The sequence below is a fragment of the Coturnix japonica genome, chromosome 3, assembly GCF_054131305.1.
Source record: "Coturnix japonica strain WE chromosome 3, WE-NBRP24, whole genome shotgun sequence".
NCBI lineage: Eukaryota > Metazoa > Chordata > Aves > Galliformes > Phasianidae > Coturnix > Coturnix japonica.
In genome coordinates this window covers 91936868-91958270 of record NC_140665.1, presented here as the reverse complement: position 1 = coordinate 91958270, position 21403 = coordinate 91936868, and the positions used below count along the sequence as shown (strand labels likewise).

Sequence of the window (21403 nt, the reverse complement as noted above, 5' to 3'; positions counted from 1 at the left end):
GCATCACGGTATACTCAGGAGATCAACACGCACTGCATGTTGAAAATTCATTAATTAAGAAAAATTCATAAACATAAATATGCAATTCAAAAACCTTAAGCGAGCATCTTTAGTTAAAGAACCACTTCAAAGCTCAAGTTTTGTCCGTTTAAGAAACTGAACTTGGTACTCTGAGATCTAAGCTGTTTATTTTAAGGGATTAAAAATGATTGTTTTCTGTATTTTTAAAAGGCCTCCGAGTTATTCTTGGGATTGCTCTCTCACCCCCAAAAAACAGCAAATGAGTGACTGTAGAAAAATGCACATACTTACAACATGAGAATTGGATGTTATAAAATATCTCCCAACTGCAACGTTTGAATGTACGTATGAATGCCACAAATGTAAGGAACTATTAGTCTGTCTGTCATCTTTTGTTATAGGAATGTTTTCATTAAGCAGTAATTTTCAGCACAGAAACACTAGCCTGGTAATGAAAAGCACACTGTACCGTGATGAAAGCATGAGCTCCTCGGGGTCATCCAGCAAGCTGCTCCCAAAGTTTCATATTCTCGTCGTACTGCTGAACATCTTACACCCGTGGTAACTGTCAGTGATTATATCTTTATGGCGTTTTCCTTCTTTTGATTTAGAAGAGTCTGCTTCTTGAAGAATTGGTTAGGACACTTAAAGCTCCTGAGTCAGCACTGTACACAACTGAACAACTCAGTCGGGTCGCCATGACACGAACACTCTCCTGTGACAGTAGAACACAGGAAGGTTTCAAAGCTATCTATTCTGCAGCTACAGCAAAAACAAAGTAATTAGACGACAGTATAACCTGGCAAGCTGTTCTCTGATTTGTGTGCTGGCTATTCTAAATGATAAACGGTCTGACTTTATGTCTTATTAATACAGAAGTGCTGTGCTGGGTCATGGTGCTCCTGTCCAGGCACATATCAATCTGTCAGTCTGAAGCATTATTAACGTCAACAGTTTTGTTACAGGTTTTGGAAGGATTGAAGGTAGGGTTTTTTAAAGAACTAGGAGAGCCTTTTGCATTCAGTTGATAAAAGCACTAAAGAAAGCATAACGTGTATACTGTGGATACTCCATCCTGCTAACAGAACTAAGAATTAACAGAAATTATGTATGTAGCAACATTACCTTTGTGTTGGTACTGTGCCTCTAATCTTCTGAATAAAAGCATAGGAAATGAAAACAAAATTTGAAAGACTGTGTTCAATATACTACTATATACACAGGGGAACAGATATTGCAGAACATTTAACAAACACTTCGTCTCTTAAAAATGTTCAGTGATGTCTGGCTTCCTGTTAGTAATGCACAGACACGAACCTTGCACATATTAACATCACCAGATGACACTTAAAAGACTGCATTGCCAAAGTTAAGAGAAATACAAAGAGAGAACAAACACTGCAAGAAATACACGTGCATGAGTATGAATGCCCATAATTTTTGGAAGCTTATTCTAGTAATTTACCAGGTCAACAATAACACAAGCCAGAAAACATGTATTTGTATCTTGATTAATGCCAGCCAGACATTCTTGCTCTGTAGCTGTAGTGCAGTCATGAACCAGATTTCTCTAGGATGCTGCATAGAGCGCTGCCTAAAACGAAGTCTAATGTGTTTCTGTGCCTATCTCTAGCTTTCCTTTGCGCTGGAAGCACCACACCACTCAAAGAACATTAATAGAGGGCAGAAGTAGAAGAATAATATGTTATTCTGTAGTTCAGTAGTGGAATGCAGAATATATAAGCAGCCTGACTGCTGGATATAAGCAAAGAAGTTCCAGGGGAGAAATAGGAAGAGTAAGTATTGAAGGTCCTGTTGTATTTGATTAGTATTCACAGCAGGAATGCCAAGAGTGCCTGATGAGCATGGAAATTATGTATGAGAGATACAGAGTCAGTGAGAGTTGGTCAGTATGCAGCTGCTGACAAAACGTATGTCAAAAGTGTGTGTTTGTCTGCCCAAATGAGTTGCCAAATCTGTGTGAAATGAGTCAGTAATTTAAGCGATGAATTGACAGAACAGTAAAGGAAGAGCTGATCATGCAGTTACTCCCCCCAGAAAGTTATACTTTTATAGCAGAAAAACAAACAAAGATTACTTGTCTGATTTGCCACTGTCTGAGGCAGGTCATCAGTCATATCCAACAGTGAACATCTCAAGTAAACCACAGAACCTCAGATGCAACTGGATAACTATTTAGGCAATGGAATCAGCCCACGGATATGCACTGGTTCACTAGGCAGAATTTTTCACTCTACTCAATAAGATCAATGGAGCAGTTATTCAGCTGACCAACCACTACCGTTGCTTTACTTCAGCATTAGCTATATCATTCACCTGGCTCCATAGATCACACTGACTGTACGTCCATTCCTAGTAAGAGCTGCAGCTGTAGATATCTACATGAAGACCTCTATGCAGTTGCATGTCCAGAAAGATGGCACTGAGTTCACCTGGAGTTGCAAGAGCTGATCAGGGTTCAGCATATTTCAGTTTGGAATATTCTGTATAATTTTTTCTGAATCTTTTCACCCACTTATTAAGTTTTGTCATTGTTCTGTGCCCCTAATGTCCTTCCACTGCTCGGCTATATGCTGGGGACAACATCACTTCTCTAATGCATGGAGAGCAGTTATACTCATGATTGTGAGCTACGCCAATAGTGTTCCCAGGAAAAGCATGTCAGGAAACTACACTTCATTATTTTTTTAGATATTAAACAAACAGGATTTATAAAAAGATACTAAAGAGAAAAGCAAAATAACATGTAGGCATCCACTGTGAAAAACTTAACAAATGTAAAGGAAACTGGGGAAGCAAGTATAGTGAACTGCTTCCTTCATATGAAGCACGAGGGTAGGTGGAACAGAATTATCTTTCATGTGAAAATGTTTTAAAGAACCTAAGAATCTTCTTAAATATTGCTTTGTATTTAAAGTCACACAAGTATTTCCTATTACTGAATAAGTTCTTCCCATCACTGAACTGACAAGGATCCAAATCATGATAATATGTTTTTTAAAATCTCTAAGGGGAAAAAAAAATGTAATTAAAGAGTAAAATAAAAGGCCAGTTAGGTGTTATCAGTACTTCAATAATGAATGAGAAGGGAAAAAAAAAAAGAAAATAACGAAGGGTAATAAATACACACTTGCCAAAATCTACAGGAACCAATAAATCGCTATCTCTTGATAATTCCTCCTTAAACATCCACTGCACAGAACTGAAAAATTAAAACAAACAGGGTCACGCTGACCCTAAAGCAAGCAACAGACTTAATTACTGCACCAGACAACGATGAATCATGCCTAAGCAAACCTCCCATTCCTTCTCAATAGAATGCATTATTAATCTGACACACTGTTTTATGACAGATAAAATTTCTGCCAGAAAAAGCCTTACTTTTCTCAGTGCACAACAGGAGTATTGTAGAACGTCACAACTGTTTCCACACCACTCTTACCTGTAAAAGAAACTGTTGCTGCTTTCGTATCTCATTCACATTTCACTGTTATTCGTGCACCTCACAGAAGTGCTATTTGTTCAGTCATGCTGTACCTGTGTAAAAATCTCAAACGAACGTTCAAAGACTATTTCTTAAAAACTTAAAGATACAGCCTGACTGGTTCTTTCCTAGTTATTAACAGCTCTAACTGTTCAAAACGCTTCCTTCAGAGTGTTCCTTCATCCCTTGAAATTGTCATCCTGGGGTAAAAAAAAAAACCAAAAACCTTAGAAACTCCTGGCTGAGTAACATCCACTTGAGTGCTCAGAAAAACACCTCTGAAGAACTCTCAGCTTTCTTCACTGTCCTTGTGAAAGACTTCATATATCAGACCATGTGATGCAGGATTCTGGATAGTACATTGGGTCAGGAGACAAGATGTGGCACCGTCTCACAGCTGTGGAACAGGCACATTATATTCTGTTGCCAATACAAAGTCAAACTAATGCATGTTCTGTATGTGTTCCGATACACTTTTGTTTACCGTTTAACTTCAAAGATAGTGATGCTGCTGTACCACTGCAAACTATTACAGTTATTACATAATTTCCATTCCCATTTTCAAAGAAACACAGAACCTCCATGGTTGGAAAAGACCTCCAAGATCATCTAGCTCAATCACCTAACCACCACCAATATTTCCCCGCTAAACCCTGTCCCTTAGTACCACATCTAAATGTTTCTTGAACACCTCCAGGGACGGTGACTCCACCACCTTCCTGGGCATCCCATTCCAGCTCCTGACCACTCTTTGGGAGAAGAAATTTTTCTTAATCCCCAACCTAAACCTCCCATGGTGCTACTTAAGGCCATTCCATCTCATCCTATTGCTGTTTACATAGTAGAAGAGACCAACTCACCACCTTTCGGGCAGTTACAGAAAGACATAAGGTCTCCCCTGAGCCTCCTTTTCTGCCAACTGAACAATCCCAGTTCCCTAAGCTTCTCATCCTCATATCATTTGTGCTCCACGTTTTAACCCGTGACACAGCTATATACCTCATAATGACTGCCACATACCTTCTGTCAAGTACGAATGCACACTGTATAGTCCTACTAAATATAGTATTTAAATTTGAAACCACAATCATCCAAGATATTTGCACTAGAAATTATATTCTCAATAGACTCCTGTAGTAAAAAAATTACCTGAAATGTTAATTCCTTCACTGAGAAAAGTAAACTCAGTAGCATGCAATATTGAGCAATAACTCAATAACAAGTGGCCTTATTAGTAAATTCTAACAAAGTTTTATGTTTTGTTTTGCTTTCATTAGCAAACAATCAAACAACAACAACAAAAGTAAATCAGATTTTAAGAGTTAAGAGGAAAGGAGCCGAAGGCAGACCAGAAAATGTTACTGTGCTACTGGATGAATCTATTATCTTCTTATACTGGAGTGCACTGCATGCATTTTAGGCCCATTTTGTCAAAAAGAACATAGTAGAACTTGAAAAGACTCACTGAAATACAAGAAAGGAGACCAAAAGAATTAGCAGACTTCAATGGACTGGGATCCTTCAGAACATAAAAACTGACTGAAAGGCATCCACTAGAAGTCTAACAAAATGATGACTGGCACATCAACAGCACACAAGGAGAAACTGCTTACTCTCCCAGTACAAAAATTAAGACACTCATTTATATATCTTTAGAGCCATTATTCAGTCAGTTTGTAGCTCTTGGCATTTTTAAAATAACCTAGGCACTGCTCCCACATTTTAATCTAACTCACTGTACTTCACTACTGCAGAAGAGAACAGACTCTTATGATCAAGAAAGTCAAAAAAGAACAGAGTTCATGTGATTGAGATAAGAATGGAGTAGCACTCTTAACAGACAGCATGAACAGTACAAAATGGTATTTCTAAAACAGCACAACTGGACATATTGTACCAATCAACATGTTAGGAACAAGCTGTTATGTAACAGCAAAATTCTTGCCTTTAAGGGCTTACTCTTCTTATTCCAAGCATCCATTTATCCCATAATTTGTGTAAGAGCAAAATTCTTTACTTTAAGGGCTGACTGTCTTATATTTACCAGGATCTAATTATGCACCAGGGATATTTTACACACACACATTACTTGACCAATAGTAGTAAGAAAAAAACTTCTTACAAAGACTTCTTCCCAGACATTTGATAAAAGCTCTTTCAGAAAAATATAGCTTTGTGACATGGCATAATGTACATATCCTTCACAGGGCACCTATCTCCCATGTCTTTGTCAGTGTACATCTGACATGGGAGGCTTAAGAGTATCCTCATTTGTTATAGCCCATAATAAGGGAGGGACAACTAGTATTACAAACCTACCCCTATTAGAATTCTGCTGTTCACTTAAAACCTAGCGCATGGAAATACTGGAGCTGTATCACATAATAAAGTCCCACAAGATCACTTGCTTCCCATTGTGGCTTCAAGTAGCTTTCAGGAAGAAGCACAAGAAAGGAAGGCTGTTTTGGTAGTCACCTGATCTGAAGTGCAGTTTATACCTCATCCTGATGGTTAACTGGTATTCACAGATGTTTCTTCTATGAATTTGTCCAATTCCTTTCAGAAACTCTTCAAGCTTTTGACTTCTTTTTTTGACATAAGTTATCAGCAAGTTTCACAAAGCGTGCAATGCTATCTGCCATTTATTTGAAACACTTTCACAACAAAATCAAGGTAAAACCACAGGCTTCAGGGGGACATTGTGTCCTGCTCCCTGAACCCAAGTGTCTCACAAAGTCCTCCTCATAAGGCCACTCTGTCTTAAACCCGACATTAGGGAAGAGGTGTCACTGCATTACAGAGTGAGGTTCAACTCTCCTACCAGAAACTGGGCAAAACAAAATGTAAAAGCAAACTTAGTTTTAAAAGCTTCCAGTCTACGGAAAAACTTAGCAGAAGGTTACAACAGAAAAAAAAATTATATATATATGTATGTATATACATTTCTAATATCTTCAATTATATTTTTAAAGTAGATTTCTAAATGGTGATATGGGAAGACTACCACCACTACTGTGAATTTACATCACAGCAAGTTCTCAGTGTCCAGTACAGGTAAATAAAGAAGCAACTCTGTAAACATCAGAGACAGCCTGTGAATCTTTCTGAGAGAAATTATATTTTTATTTGCTTCCTTGATTTCTATATTATTATTTACAAATTATACATTCATGACATAACTGAATATCGCTTTATGCTAGCAGTGACCTAATCAGTAGTAGGTGTCTGTTAACTAAGCCATTACTGAAATTAGATACTTGCAGACATTAATCACTTTCAATAGGAATTCAGATTCATTCTGAATTCATTCACAACTGAGCTAAAGAATTGGATTTCACTTCAGAAAACTCTCTCATTCTGTATAGATTTTGTCCTTCTCCATTCATTTGTTCTATTCTCCTCAATAAAGTAATGGATGGAGATATTTGCAATTAGTTAAGACTCGCAGTATATTGTAATACAGTTAGCAAGATGTGGGCAGCCATGGATCCTTTTATTTTTAATTAAATCTTGGTTTTATTAAATATTCCTAAAAAGGGATCTCCAAACAAAATTTGTAAATTCCGCTGCACTATCCCTCAGATCTGCAAAGTCTCAACTTTTTACACTGCCCCACTAAATTCAAGAATGACAGTGGCGTAACATACTGATATAAGTACTACCATTTGTTGTGAAATGACAAAAAAGCCAGGAACCAGAAGTACCAGTTCATTTCTAGACTGACTTCCTCCCTATAACCACCCACCTCAGACTAATGAGCTCCCACTTGGCTGGGGCCCCAGATTATTGCCCTGGCTGCTCACCGCTAAAACTCACAGTAGCCAGTGTCTGTCTGTAAAAGTGAGGTTTTAAAGGGTTTATACACTCAAAAATAAATAAGTAAAAAGGAGCCAATTCATGTGCTCTCCATTTGCACATGGGCAAAAATAGGAAACATTCATAATAGTCATAATTTCTTTCCTCGCAACATTTTCAGAATAGATTTCTGTACTGCATTTAGCACAAAGGAAACACAATCAGCTGTTGTTCCTTCAATAGAAGGCAACACAGGGGTTGTATATATTAGGTACAAGCTTTGTTTTGTTATTGCAACTCATTTGTTGATCACGAAAGCACATCCTTCTTGAAAACGATGGTATCACTCTTTCAGTATTTTAAGTCTGAATACCACAAAATATCAGCTCTTTTTACACTTATTTTGTTTGGTTGGTTGGTTTCTGTTTTTTTTTCTTCAGAATAATTCTCCATAATTATCAAAGCAGGCAGAAATTGAATTCTTTAAGGAATGCGGCCTCAGCTAACATTTTGTTTTGTTTTTCATACAACTGACAAAAAAAGGATTGGCTAATCTGAATTTTTATAAACTAACAGATTGTTTTCCTGGTTAGCGCAAACATTATTGATCTGCTTCCTTGCTGAATTAATAGCACTAGCATAGGACAACTCGCTTTCTCAGCTTTCCCAATGTTTTCCTGAAAAGAGGCCCATTACATGGCAGGGGGCAAAGGACAGGCCTAGATAACACTGTTTAGACATTTCTTTGATGTACACAGGCATCATCCTCGACAACTGACCACCAGAGACAAAAGAGCACTCTTAGGCTGCTGGAAATCCCAGCCATTCTTCTCACCACCTTTTGATATCCCAAGGCTTCTATACCCTGACCTCTGCACTCTGACACAAAGATCTTATCTGAAGGATGGTCGGCCATGTCAAAAATTCTATCCAAATTTAGCCAATAAACTCAGGATTTCTTGTGCTTTTCATAATTACTTTGTGTCCTAATGTACCAGTGGGGACACTAAAAAGATTTTTACGAAGAAAAAAGGGAAGAAAAAATGCCAATGAGGAAAAAAAAAGAAATTGCTTCAATTTTCTGTTTTTGAAACTGTTCTCAAACATCTTCTTTATCTTAACAAACCACTCTGTCTAAAGCTTCTTGATGACACCCCACTGTGCTCACATACAGTATTTCTACCTAGTCAGCATTACACAGAAGTCCACTTTGAGATACATGAGCTCGCTGATGTAACTTCACTCAATAAACGAACACATTTTAAATGGTGTGCACACTATAGAGATTTATATCAATTTCTATATTTTTATTTAAACTATAGAAAGAAATATAATTTTAATGGCTTTTGATTTTTTCTTCCTTATACGCTATGATTGATAATTGGATTATTTTCCCATTCTCTTCCTGAATGTTTTACAGGAAACAGTTTCCACAGAAATAATCTGAGATCATGGGTACTTTTAATGATTTTCCCCCTTAAAATTGAACAAAATGGTCCAATAGAAGCTTAAAACAGTAGGAGTCCCCTAATATAGTTAACAACGCAATACATTCCCTGCATCACTCAAACAATATTTTCTGCACAATCAGCCGGGAAAACTCCTAGAGAAGCACCCTTCTTCCCCTTCCTGAAGTTCTTAGTTACACACACGAATTAATACACGCATCTAAAGGAAGTCCTGCTGAAATCCCACTCTAGATATATACGTATGAAATCACATGTTTAAAAACTTTAAAAGACAAACTTATTGATGATCGGAATGGAATGCAATAGTAGTTCAGTGGCGAGACCTACAAATCTCGTCCAACTGCCTGACCTCTTCAGTGCTAAGTAAAAGCTGAAGCATGTTAATGAGGACATTACCCAAGTGCCACTTGAACACTGACAGGTACAGATCATCAGCCACATCTATAAGGAACCTATTCCAGTGTTTGATAACCCTCACAGTGAAGCAATTCATAATGTCTGGTCTGAACCTTTCTTGACGCAGCTTTGTGCCATTCCTGGGAGTTCCGTAATCTATAACTGTAAGTATGCACAAAACTTGAGTTCAAACTAATTACTGTGTCTATATTCCACCCCCTGTACTTTGACAATCACCTTTTAACACACTCTACTGCCCCCCATGAAGTACAATTCATGTGAATGAGGACAAAATAGGGTAGAAAATTTGGAAGTTTATGTTATTTTACACTAACTTGAATAAAATCTATGATCAAATGGTAAACTGTTAAGCACTGAGTTGGTTTGTTTTGTGTTGGTTTGTTTTCCAAACTGGCATTGTGATGCTTATTTTTCCCCTATATTCCTCTTTTAGCATTTTAAAAATAAAACAATCCATAACTTATCATGCAAGCACTTGGATCGTTAATGCTTGATTTAACACCAATTCTAAATCACCTGCTATCATCTACTTAACTCAATGTTTATTTTCTTAAATTTGGATGCCTGTAATAACAAAACTCAACTCACAAAAGGAACGGTGTACCATTAGAATGACCACGAATCTTGCAGCTTTGAGAAACTCTCATTATATTAAATCATTACCTTAAATAATAAAGCAAACACAAGCAAGTAGAAGAGTGGGGGAAAAAACACAAGCGTTAGAATTTATACAGTGCTCAGACAAAATGCTGATGGGAGCCTTACAAAGGGCATTAGAATTTATCCTACTGGGTTTAACGGATTCTAAACCAAAACAGAGGGGTTTTTTGGGGCAGTTATTTTAAAATAAATAGTTGATATTATAAAAATAAATTTCATGTCTTCAGATTGAACGAAATTCAGATTCAGTATAGAGTGCTCAAAGCAGAACCAGTATGAATGTAAAGCTGATATTTAAATCAGGGTTAAAGGAAAGCTCCACTGAACAACAAGTCTGTAAATGTTATATTTTCTTTTAACTGAATCCTGCCTATGAATAATAAACTACACCCAAGAAACAATCTATGCACCAGCCTAAGGCTTATCTGTATCGCAATATGAAAAGACTAAACAATCAGTGATGCAAATTCAATGCACACCGGCCATGAATAAATGTTCTAGTCCTGCCAGCATCATCTGATAAAATTACAGTCATTTTTATAGAGGTCTATATTGGTCTGATGGAATACATTTCTCTGCCTGTTTTAGTTACATAGTTGCTCCTGTGAGCAACACTTGATCCTCTTTACTAAAAAAAAAAAAAAATTATATATTTAAATGATAAATAATCTTCATAATCTCCATTAATTTTAAGAGAAATAGATTAAGAACCACACATGTGAGCAGCTCAGCTGGCAGCCAGCTATGATAAACCCTGGCACAAGTGCCCTAATGATGAACTGGGAGCAGTAACCTCTTCAGTTATTACAGAAGCTGTAGCACACTTTTCAGCTGAGAAATGTTTTTTTGTCATAGAACTGGAAGTATGTGGTAAATGAACCAAGATGATGCATCACATTACCCAGAGGATACTAGGCCTTCTGAAATATTATTAGAAAAACATATGGGATTAAGAAAGTAATAAGCAATTGTGTCATCCAATTTGTACTTTGTTGACTGTGGTAAAGTCTTGTTGCAAAGTAACATTGCCTTCTGTATTGAAGCCTCACAGACTAAAGGCTGTAGTTATGGGTAACCTTGGCAGATCAACCAAACAAGCAAAGTGATCTTATGAATGGTGCCTAACATAAGGAGATTGATTTTACTGCCCTGCAATTTTCAACTCATTCATAAAAATAACTTTTGAAACAATGTTTTAAAGACACAACACATTCTAATCAACTCAGACTGTGTGAGACAGTAAATGCACAATATTACAGCAACAGCATTATGACTATAGCCAGCACTCTGTGGAGCCACATCCTCATTCTGCATTGCAGGGCCCTGCTTGTCCCTAGAGAACAGACTGTAGTACTGGTGGAAGACCACTGGTTACCAAACACCATCTCTCTGATTCAGCAGACAAATTTGTTTCACAGAATTCAAGGGATATTTTGCAGGTCATTGTGAGCTCTTCTCGATACAAAATGTGCACAGTTAAGTCAATCTTTGCTCAGCCACCCTCACAGCAGTGAAGCTGGATATTGTATCAAATGTCTTGTGCTGAACACTTATCTCTTTTCTGTTTAATGCTATTTTGCTTCATGGTTGTTTAGAATATCTTAGCGATTTTTTCCAATTTCAATGCTTCTAGGATTCCATGGACTTCCTGAGCAGCACAGACATAATTATCATCAATTTGAACACCTATGTACAAAAGATGAAGTGACAAAAAAATGTGGAAGAATTGAAGAACAAAGGGGGAATCAGTGAAGGGTATAGCAAATATCTGTTGATAGATTTTTAATTAAATAAAATGATAAAACTGGAAACTACTTATTAAAGTAGTAGACAGGTGATGAGATGCATTTCCTCCTCAAAAAGAGAGTGACAAGTGACTTTTTCATGGATGGCTGGAAAGACTGAGTCTGATTTATATACTTATGTCTGTGCTTATGTCCACAACATACTCCTGCATGTGCTTTGAACAATTAGGGCACAAATCACTTACAGTTCCATCTGTGCAAGAACACCGCTGAGATCTGGCTCGCTCACTTAACCAGAGTCATGTTGCAGTCAAGCAAGTCACAAGTGTTTTCTTTGAAAACAAACACACTTACATAATAAATTAGCCATTTCATTACCTCTGGGGTGAACATAATGAAAACAGCTGTTAGACGAGGACGAAATAATCTTTAGAACTTTTCATTAACTTCAAAATCATTCTTCCATCCAAAAATATTTTCACAATTACAAGTAACACTTTGAATTATTACAGCAGTGATACTGAAGGCCTTCTCCACTGTTCTCTGTGTGAGGTATTGTTTGCTAATTTAATCTTTCATTCATAGATAAATTGGGAACACAGAGATTTTGAAAACATGAAAATGTGGTTCCAAATCAGTAGAAGACCATATGACACTTCTAGTTGATAGAAGAAAAAACTGTGTTTTAATCCTGTCTATAAAGCATTCGAACCCTTTTGGAGACAATACATTTATCCCACAATTACCTGCACAACAAAATCGCAATAACAGTTTTGATATAATTCTTGGAAACTACTGAATTTCAAAGCACTACATAATGAAACTAAAACATCACACAATGGGAACAGTTCGTTACCTTGATTTTAAATAAATATTTAACCTCATAAAAAAAAAAAGATAAGAAGGTGGTAGAAATAAAATCCTACACAGTTTCTCCTATTCATAAAAAGCAGAAGATGTAGACCCACATTTTCCTACCATAAAACTCTAAATGAAGACAGCTAGGTATACAAGGACACATTTTGCAGGCAATCACATACAGCAATACCATAAGGATTAACATCGAAAACAGTCAGTAAGCAAAGCATCAGGGTGAATTCTTAAACCTATGAAAACATCTTTGATGACAATTCCTCGTCGGTACTGTTTGTTTTTATGACTGCAATGTAAATATACTTTTTACGATTTTGCATTTCTATTTACAGCAAATTTACTCAAGATATTCCTCCAACATTACAGATTCCTTTTACTACATAAAGGACTGTTATGCTGTTTAGCTAGGGAAAAAAAGTTTTCTTCATATGACATTCAGTATTTCTGTTTTACAGCATTTCTTTTTCCTAAGTTATCCAATGTCTAAATTGCAATTTTCTGCTTCCTCAGAAATATACCACTGGCTAGATCACTTCTAAGGCTTCCTCTATTCCACATGTAAATATTTAAGCACAAAAGGCAACACATGGATAATGGCAAATTAAGGCAAATTGAAAAATCAAGTCAGTGTTCTTTGCAATCCTTTTGTGTAAATGCTCTACAAATCTATACAACATAAGCATAAATGACATACTTAAATTTACTTTGCAAATAAAAGTATCCCATTCCAGAGTCTAAGAGAAGTTTGGATGAGTTAGACTTGCAGATGACTGAATCATTAACCATAATCTAAATAGAAAAAGGCAAAGTTTTTTCAGTTCAAGTAAAGGATGTGGTGCTTAACCTGTGTATGTGTGTAATATATGGATGCAATCATGTCTGTGTAAGTAGGAATGTTTGCATGCACATGGTGGTGGCTGATAGTTACACCAGCCTCCTTTTTGCCCCTTTGTGGTGCCTTTTAAAACAAACCCAAGGTTGTGCCTGATCCCAGCTGAGAGTAAATGCCTTATTTTGTATGAGGTTGAGGAAGGAGTGACAGACACATCACTTATCATTCACCACACAGACTTTGTATTCATTAGAAGAGCCACAATCAATAAGAACCAAAGGCAATTTTTCCGTGAAGATAATGACGCCCAGCATCACTGGAGTGTTTAAGAGTCTGATAGGCTTTCATTTATGAACACAATCACCTTTGAAAGTTTACAGCTTCCTAGTCAAATTCAGCCTTACCAAAGAAGTGCTGTAAAATGCTTGTATTTCATTTAGTTCTACAAAACTACACGGGTTTTCTTGTGGTTACTTTCAATGTGTGTAAGACACATGAATTTCAAATGCAAATCAACTGCACATGTCAAACTGGCTGCAATTTTTCACAAATCATGAAGCAATCTCCTCTGATTTTAGAGGGAATGAATATATGATGTTTCTTTCTTTTTTTAAGGGAAGCTTTGGAAGCCTCTAGTTTCTTGTATAGAACCCGCTCCTTAACAAGAAAAGCAGAATTCAAACAGTTGTTTTTAACTTGCTGTTTCACATTAGAGAATACCTCCCTTAACTATGTATATCACTCAGAGCATTATTGAGATTATAAAATCTCTCCTAAGAGATTCTGAACTCTTGTATACAAAGAGAATCCTTCAACAGAAGACAAGAAATAGAGACACAAATAGATAGTAGTTGTAAAACGTAAGTAAGAAAACTATTTCTGTAAAACCATATATTCACAACACAAAGCAATGCAGACATTTTTAATATGAAATAAATGTAATATTGCTTCATAAGATTGTATCTAACAGATATTCACAAAGGAAAGATGGTCAGAGCACAAGTGAAATTCCAGCCCTAAATCATTCTGTTCTGCTCCTGTGCCCATAGCATCCTCTGTCAGGAGCTAATCTCACGTGACAGGCCTGATCCAAAGCCATTTGAAGTCACTGGAATGTCTCCTCCTGACTTCAGGGAGCTTTGCTTCCAGCCCCTATAAACTTAAAGAACAATACAACTCCTAGAAGGTTGTTTTAAGAGAACAATATCCACTATCTGAGAGGAAAAAAACACTCGCTTCAAACAAAACTTACCTGCTGAGGTAGACTTGTTAGGTTCCTACTGTTTGATGTTTTGCTACTGCTTTCTATGTGCATACCACAAATAAACCTTCCCAAAGTGAGAACATTCCATTTCTGTAGTAGAAGCCACAGAAAATAACAATAGTGCAACACCAAAAAGAAACCCAAAACACCCAAACCTTAAATTAAAAAATAAAAATTAAAGGTATTCTTGTACACACATCAGCAAAGACAAGAAAGTTTCCAGGGGCTATGATACCACTTAAGGGCCAAACTCAGACAGCTATTGTTTAAAAGTAATAATGTAAGTCTAAGCCTTGAAACAGCAATTAACAACATTGTAAAAGTGGTGAAAGAAAAGCCCTTTTATGTGAACTATGTATCTCTTTTTTTTATTAGAAAAAAAATGGGACAATCGTGAAGTACAGAAATCAATATCAAACCCATGTACACTTATACCAGGAAATTTATACTGATAAATAAGCAAATCCTAATCAGGTCCACAATCACCAAGTTCCCCAAGGCAGCAGACAATGGTGGCTCTAACTTCCTCACTCACACAACAGGTCAACTCACTACAGCTATTTTAGCTACTCAGTGTGGAGATGAACACACAGAAACTTGCAATTAGGCACAAATATTCCAGAATGTTCACCTCAGGAGACTGATTTCAGTGTTCCAGAGTGGGGGGGGAGGGGGGGGGGGGGAAAGACTTGAAGGATCTTTGTCATAAGATATACAAGGTTGTTAATTCCCTTTGTAGTTGTCTCAATATCTTTAATAAAATTGACATCATTGCCATTATTAGCTAATCTTTTTCAGAAAGGTCTATAAAGCTTTAGATCAAAATCAAGGCAACTCATACCTCAAAAAACAAAGTAAATGAAACAAAACACAGTAGAAGAAGCAAGCAACATTTTCTCTAACGTAGAGATGCTGTAATTTCTGTCTCTTTCATCTAAACTTTCAGAACCAGAAACTAAGACTGTTCACTTTCTAAGCCTATTCAAACTGATTTTTAGGCTGAGCGGACAAATCAAACATAATTATGAATTTCATTTTAGGACAGTAAAAAGAATATGTTTTTGTGGGTATTTTTGTTTGTTTTTTTTCTTTCCTTGATGAAATGGAAAAGAATTTCTCAGCTCAAAGTGTATTTATCACATGTATTTTGTTACGCTAATTGTCAAACAGCATATTGCATTTGACCCAATAAAAAATGCTTCATTTGGGCAGTTGGTTTCTTTGTCTGGTTATTTTTTCTTGTTTCACCTTTTTGCTACTGAATACAGCCCTAAACTTCAACTTTCACAGAATTCAATCAATATTAGACTTAAGCTCTGCATTTCATTTACATTTTTTTTCATGCATAAATTAATGGAGTGTTTTGTTCACTCCAGAAGTACGCATTCAGTAAATAAATTATCCATTCATATATTTTGTTAAGCTTTATTTAGCCCTATATTTCAGGTATTGAAGCATTCACTCACATAGCTTTTCTACCATCTTTCTCCTCTTCCCACACAGACAGTTGGGACACAAACTGCACACTGCTGAGTATAACTAGCTGCTCTTCCGATCCCCTAGAATTCAATCTGCCCCGCCACCCCCTCTTTACTCTGTTCTTGCTGCTACTGCTCACACTTCCTTACCGCACTGAGGACCTGAGTTTCCAGCTACCCTCCTGCCCCTTTTCAGCATTCTCAGGTGCTGATAATCTTTTTTCTTTTTTCTTGCATTGTTGCTGAACCTTTTCCTCCTTTTGGCAGATGCTACAGTTTTGCAAGTTGTAAGGATCTTACCTCTGAGACCCTCTTTGTTGTTCTGTCTGTGACCACGCTGGAAGCAGGGAGTGATGGATATTAGGGAAGCATGAGCCTCCTCTGGCTGTTTAGCAGCGTGGTCTGCAAAGAAAGATAGATAGAGATGCTGCTCTCTCCTCCTCCCCCCTCGCTGTCCCAGCTTCCTCCTCCCTCCGCCCTCCTTCCCAGCCACAAACTCTAGTTCTGTCTGTGCTTCAACACAATACGCTACCTCTCAGTACCAGCCACCTAAGGTCAAGAATACGAACCCCTCACCCTCCCCCCCTGCCTTTTCCTCTCCAGCCTCATGCATCCTCACCCCTGCTTCCCACGGAATATGGTATCTTCCCAACTATTTCCCCTTATTTAGCTGCAGGGTTTAAAGCACAGACAATTTCAGCAGCCCCAGGAGAGAAAATAAAATAAAATAAAAAATAGTTATGAAACAGAAGATATTTGATAAACATCTTTATACCACATGAAGGGAAAGAGGAGGTCTTTGGGAGAAACTGGAAACTTTGGGGTTGTATTTGTGTGTGAAAGAAATCTAGCCACAGCAGCTGAAGCCTGCCACTACGAGATTAGTTTTAAAAATCTATACAAATTAAAGAAGGGTTCCCCCTAAGCTGCTAATTATCTCCCAAATCTAGTTTGCCTACTGCTTGCGTTCTTTGTTTCACTGCCTTTATTATAAATAGTATTTTAAAGGGGCTTCCAATTTTTTTTCCCTGCTAAAGCCAGATTTCAGTATAATCTGATGATGCAACAGCTATTAGTGAAAACACAACCGGTGGCATTCCTTAAAGATGAGGAGCTGTGCAATAACTGCCTTTGAGATCACTGAAAGCACAGTAATAAGCCCTCTGACTTCTCAGCTTGGACGATATGCATTCAAATTGTTGTTTTTCACTTTCATTCACTATGTTGGCTACAGCACATTCAGGTGACCAGCACAAGGCTCTTGAGCAGTACATAAAATTATTACTAGCTTACATTTTCTTTTTCAAGACCTAATTTTAGACACCTAATTGGCCAGTCCTTCTAAAGCATTTCTGTTACAGAGACTAAGAAGAGAGGTAAGGTGACGCTGACGACTTCTAAAAGATCTTGTCTGATAACGCTAAACTTTAAAAGTTAAGCGAGCAGGGTCTCCCTCTGGAGGTTTTGAGCAGTACCTGACTCATCCTAGTGATGTGTAAGGATGCTTTAGGCATTTCACGATGTTGGATTTAACTGGGTACAATATGGCAAAAGAAGATGATAGCAGTACCTTCAAATAGGATACTGGTACTACAGAGCAATAACCAGTAATTAAGAAGAAAAATTAGCTTACTCCTTCCAACAACTGGTAATGGTCCAAGAGAAACACAGTCTCAGAGGAGACCTCATTGCACTCTACAACTTCCTGAAGGGAGGCTGTGATGAGGAGGGGCTTGGCTTCTTCTCCCAGGTAACAAACAGGACTCAAAGTAATGGCTGCAGATTGTACCAGAGGAGGTTTAGATTAGACATAAGGAAAAACTTTTTCTCTCAGAGAGTGGTCAGGCACTGGAATGGCTGCCCAGGGAGGTGGTGGAGTCACCACCCCTAGCAGTGTTCAAGAGGCGTCTGTATGAGAAGCTACAAGATCTGGTTTAGTGGCTTGTGGTAGCAGTGGTAATAGGAAGATTAAATTAGACAACCTTGTAGGTCCATTCCAACCTTGTGAATCTATAATCTCTGTCCAGAGAGGTACTACTCCCCCAGCTGTTAACCCTTAAATGAGGGTGAGAAGAGGTGGCTCCAGGCTCCACCTCTTCTGGTTACTCTGCTGTATTGCTTGCACCTGAGCTCCCTGGATTAGCCACACCTTCTCACCAGGAGGTCAGCCATTTCTTCAGTCTGTGACCTGGCAATTTCACAGCAGATACCTTAAAAATATAAGCAAAAACCCAGCAAATTATTTAGTGTAAGACCAAGTTGGTACAACAAAGATGTAGTAATTGCAAGTTGCTTTGAAGCTCTGGTTATCTTAGTCCATGTTTTCTCAGTGTGGGTGGTCTCATTTGGTAAATAGCAGGCACAATCCATTCGTGATTTGAAGGTGGTCGATGAGACAGCAAAACCACTGCTTGTAATCCATGCATCATCTCACAGGCTGGAGAAACACTTTCTAAGGAGACTGTGCATAAATGCATCTACTACATCAAAACAAACTCATCAAACTTAGTAGAACATCTGATAAATGTGAAAAGAATCAGAACGGATTTTTCGCCTTCATTCAGTGCTAGGACAAGCTAAGTAACTAGTGTAACTAATACAGATTTGATCAAGCACAAAAAAAGTATAACCTGAAAGACTGAAATGTAAGTAATTACATGATTAGTTTAGTTACTTGGCCATAATCATCTCAATTATTTTGCCCAGTAAGGAATATTTAAGAAAAAATTAATCCAGACTTACTAAATCATTACTTTCTTACATCATGGCATTGATGTAAGTAATACATATATATAATCATTACTTACATACACTCATTATGTGATACACAAAAATCAGGTTCTTTCACCTTCTCTTCTGCAATAAGATCCATATCGTAGCATAGAGTTATATCCCCTCTCTTTGTGAAAGCAAGAGCACCTCTTGGCATCTGGTTTAAACAGGACAAAATGTACCAGGTACTAACATTCATTGCTCAGAAATGGGCATGAAAACATGCTCAAATCTGCAGAACAAAATAGGAGGCATTACTTTTGGAGCAGCCCTCATACACGGATACTCCATGGAGATCCTTAAATGGGCAGTGCTGATACAGTACATTAATTTTCCAAAACATCTGTTACAATTGGATACTCCAGAGAGGGAACTACTTTACATCTCTGCTCTTGAACTCTTCCAGAAACTGACTGTTCCTACTGACCATTACCACAGACAGAATATCACAGAATCACAGAATGACCCGGGTTGGAAGGGACCTCAAGGATCATGTAGTTCCAACCCCCTGCCTGGCAGGGCCACCAAACATACACCTTTACTAGATCAGGTTGCCCAGGACCCCGTCCAACCTCGTCTCGAACACCTCCAAGGACGGGGCATCCACAACCTCCCTGGGCAGCCTGTTCCAGGGCCTAACCACTCTCCTAGTGAAGAACTTCCCCCTAACATCCAACCTAAATCTTCCCTCTTTTAACTTAAAACCATTTCCCCGTGTCCTGCTATTGTCAGCCCTTTCCAAGAGTTTACTCCCCTCCTGGGAGTAAGTTCCCTTCAGGTATTGAAAGGCTGCAATGAGGTCACCCCGCAACCTTCTCTTCTCTTCTCTAGGCTAAACAAACCCAACTCCCTCAGCATCTCAGTATTTCATTTCAGTATCTCATATTCTTAGAAAGCAAAGATTTTTGCAGGCTTTCCCGTGTCCTTTTATTAAAACACAGTTCTATTGTTTTTATTATGAGTAAGAAGAGAAATTTTCACCTTCACACAGCATCAGTGCTATAACTGAGCAGCAGCATAGGCCTTTCACAAAGATGTTAATTGTTTTAAGACAATACACTGCATCACAGTTAAAGATACAATCATGTAGTCACTTTTATTATATATTGAAGTAGTCACAACAGAAAAACTTTATTTATGGACTTTCGTCAGCAATATTTAGCACAAATCTTGTACTAAGGACACACTTAACAATTCTCACTGCTTCTTCATAGACTATATGTACATCATACACCACTGCAAAGATAGAATAAAAGGCACTAACATGGTCCTAGATCAAAAGTATTTAAGCTCTCAGTGGAGTCAAATTAGCAAATAATTGATGTTCTCCCTCTTATCTGAGTTCCTCCCAACTCCTCGTGACAGGACACCAAAACAGCTCCTTAACTTTACTAGAAAAGCTTCACTATAAATTCCAGAAGCACAAGACAGTGATTGCCTTTCCAGCTTACAAAGCAGAGTCATACCTGTGTCAGAAGCCCATGTTTCTGAGCAGAGCCCATAGATCTGTGGAATAGCCCAGGGGTTGTCATGGCAGCCATGAAATTCTGAGCTACTCCAGAAGACTGATTCTCTGCATGAACTGCAAGTGCCTACTTTACATGCCCAGCACCAGGAGCCAGCCATACCATTCCAGTTAAGGTATCAATATGAGCATAGGGTTTTGATTCAGGTATAATCACTAGGCCACAGTGTTCTCCTGCTTTATGGAAAATGTTACAGATACATTGCGACTGAAATGATCAAATAAAAGGCAAGTCCGCCTTCAAGAATCCACCTTCTGATGGAGGTCAATATTTATTTTGCATTATTGATCTTAAGCAACCATTTTAGGTGCCTATTAACTATTTGTTTCTATTTGTATCTGACCGGCTCTTCAATCTTCTTAAGCCTTTTAATAACATAGCAGAAAAATTCTCTGTCACTCATGTTATAAGCATGACCTAAGGTAATAATAAACTCGACTGCCTAAAAGGAAAAATATTAATTACCCATAATATCCTTCACAGACAAAGAAAGGGTAAGTGGGGACATGTTTCCATCAATAGATATTTTGGTAGCTGCAAGAATGGGAAAATAATCACATCCCATAATTTCCCATAATTTTAATTCCCTTTCAGTTTCCCATAATGTTAAGGCACTCCTTCTTCACAGAATCACAGACTTGCAGGGGTTGGAATGCACCTCAAGAGATCACTGAATCCAAACCCCTGCTAAAGCAGGTACTCTCCAATAGGTCACACAGGTGGGCATCAAGATGGGTCTTGAATATCTCCAAAGAAGGAGACTCCACAGCCTCTCTGCGCAGCCTGTTCCATTGCTGCCACCCTCACTGTAAAGAAGTCATTCTGCATATTTGTGTGGAACTTCATTTGTTCCAGTTTTTGGACACTGCTCCTTGTCCTATCACTACACATCACTGCAAAGAGTCTGAGCTCATCCATGTGCCCCCTGCAAATAAACCTCGATCTCAGTCTTCTTTTCTCCAGACCCATGTTACTCAGCCTTTCCTCATATGGGAGATGCTCCAGGCCCTTCATCATCTTTCTTTTTCCAGCCATATTAAGCTGAG

The 21403-nt window shown here is 37.9% G+C and overlaps 1 protein-coding gene across 6 annotated transcripts in view; it reads right to left on the bottom strand.

Annotated features, from left to right (window-relative positions):
* The window catches only part of GREB1 (growth regulating estrogen receptor binding 1), a 72713-nt gene extending 56116 nt beyond the window's left edge, over positions 1-16597 (bottom strand). For 3 of the 6 annotated variants that reach the window (XR_014944244.1, XM_085542171.1, XM_085542172.1), the window contains exon 1: positions 14570-14588. The gene's annotated coding sequence lies outside the window, so the exon portion shown is untranslated. Of the gene's footprint in view, positions 1-490; positions 737-14569; positions 14589-16359 lie in introns of those variants that run through there. The other 3 variants (XM_015859465.3, XM_015859463.3, XM_032443690.2) reach the window with 3 other exon arrangements.
* Positions 16598-21403: the final 4806 nt, after the last annotated feature.